A 2,384-nucleotide genomic window follows, 5' to 3' on the forward strand; every position below is an offset into this window, starting at 1 on the left:
CGGCGCCGAGCATTGTGGGTAGTGAGAAGCGGCGCCCGGAAGCGGGCCTGTGCGTGCGCGTGCGCGTGCGCGAGCGAGGCTACCGCGTCGGGCTGGGAGGGGACAGGGACTAGACCTGGGAAAAATGGTTACGCGTCCCACGTTGTGTAGCGGTCGCAGACGCAGGTGACTAGGGCGAGTCTTGCGCCCTCGGTAGCCGAGGATGGGGCGTGTCGCGCGCTCGTGTCGCCTGTCCGGCCGGGCGTCACCCAGGCGGCAGTACTTCTGGACTCTCCGCGGGGTCCTTTCAGAGTCCTGAGAGGAAATGGAAGAAGTTTCGCTTGCACAGCGCCCTGGCTTCACAGGGAATGAATAGGAACCCTTGACAAACTTTGAAGAGAAGACCGCTTATAAAGAAGGAAGCAAAGTGGGGCTCTTACCCCGGGAGGCCAGACGGGGTTTGAGAAGCCCATGGGGAAGAGCACGCCTGGAGACTCAAATCTGTTTTTTTTTTTTTAATGGGGGGAGTGGCTACATGAGGAAGACCAGATTGACAGGTTGCTGTGGACAAAGACCAGATTTTACAGCTTTGCCCGTAATCTTAGGTAAGGCTCATCAGAGTCTCTGTCCTCTAGCAAGGGTACAACCTAAATCTAGAAATCTTCCTTGGAGGGTGTAACATCCAGGTTTCTGCAAGCTTAGTGACATTTCCCACTTTTAGTCAAGGAATAAAACATTACTTTGGGGGTTCTGTTACCCCGACTGCCTAGCCAATTTCTGTCTCCTGTCAGGGTTTCTTGCCACTGCAAATGAATGCCCATCTGGCTTTACCTGGATGGGTGGGGAATTGAACCTGGACCAACAGGCTTTGAGAGCAAGCACTTTTAACCGTTCTCTTCCCATCACCATTGATAAATAACAATTTTTGATTTTTTTAAAAATAATTTGCAGAGGGAAAAGTATAACCTTTTTTAGTGAAACTGTTAGTAATTTTCAATATAATAACGTTGATTTAAAATGTTCTATGTCTGTATGTGTATAAACTTTTTAATTGGGCTCCTATCCTGGGATGATGGGCTATCCCTCTTTTTACTTATTTCCTTCCTTGTATCTTCTTTTCTTTTGGAGGGTCATAGTTCTTGTTAGAGGAGAGAGGAACACTGCTTGTTTCCTTATTTAGTCAGTGTGTTAGCTTTTCATAACTACCAAAATACCAGAGAAAACAACTAAGTCATAAGGAAGAAAATTTTATTTTGCATCACAGTATCAAGGGTTGCAACCCATCATGTCTTGACTCTTTGCTTTGGGCCTGTGGTGGCACAGTCCCAGCATGGAAGAAGAAAGCAGAAGAGACCAGTTGACCCTGTGGCAACAGGGAATTGAGAGGCTGGAAGGGGCTTGGGTCCTAATATTTCCTTCAAGGGCTGACTTCCTCCAGTAGAGTCCATTCCTGCTTCACCACTTCCCAGCAGTGCTGAAAGCTGTGCCCAAGCCTTTGACACATGGGCTTTTGTAGGATATTCATGTCCAAATGTTAGCACTATTATAATCTTTATTATAAATCCTCTCTTTTAAGACTTCTTGGAGGGGCAGATGGGAGTTGTATTAACATCCTCTTTTTATTTTATTTTTTTTCTGTTCTTTTTGGTTTTTTGATGTAGGGTCTCACTCTACCCCAGGCTGACCTGAAATTGACTATGTAGTCTCAGTGGCCTCGAACTCATAGCAGTCCTCCTACCTCTACTTCCCAAATGCTGAGATTAAAGGTGTGAGCCACCATACCCAGCCTAATGTCCTTTTTTTAGTGTGCCATTTAGTGCCTTTATTTTTTTTATTTTTTATTTTTTTGTTGTTGAGTTTTTAAAATGACTAATCATTACAAAGCTGATGAGGCAATGAATAGGGGGAGGTTGCAAAGAATCTAGAATCTCATGTTCTAATGATGGTGAAGGATTATAGCTACTCCTACTTCCCTCTGGCCTTCTTCTGACCTTTGCTTCTGTTTCATCCCTGGAATTGTAATGCAGATAGAATAAGCAGATGCTTTTTTTTGCCTCAAGTAGAAAATATACATTTTGGGGTGGAGAGATGGCTTAGTACTCAAGTGGGCTTCCTACACAAGCCTAAAACCATCTGAGTTCAAGTCTCCAGTTCCCATATAAACAGCTGTGCCTGGTTACACAAGCATGTGACCCTAGTCCTGCAAACCGGAACAGAGACCAGGGAATTACTTGGGCTTGTGTTAAACAGCAAGCTCTGCTATTAGTAAGACTACAGCTCAAATAAAAACTGGAAGAGCAATGATGAAGCAGGACAACCCATGCTCACCTGTGGCCACAGCAAGCCAGTGCCTCCCTCTCCCCACAAGACAGTATATGGGACACCACAAGGGCATATTCACATGA

Source organism: Jaculus jaculus, chromosome 4 (assembly GCF_020740685.1).
Source record: "Jaculus jaculus isolate mJacJac1 chromosome 4, mJacJac1.mat.Y.cur, whole genome shotgun sequence".
Classification (NCBI taxonomy): domain Eukaryota; kingdom Metazoa; phylum Chordata; class Mammalia; order Rodentia; family Dipodidae; genus Jaculus; species Jaculus jaculus.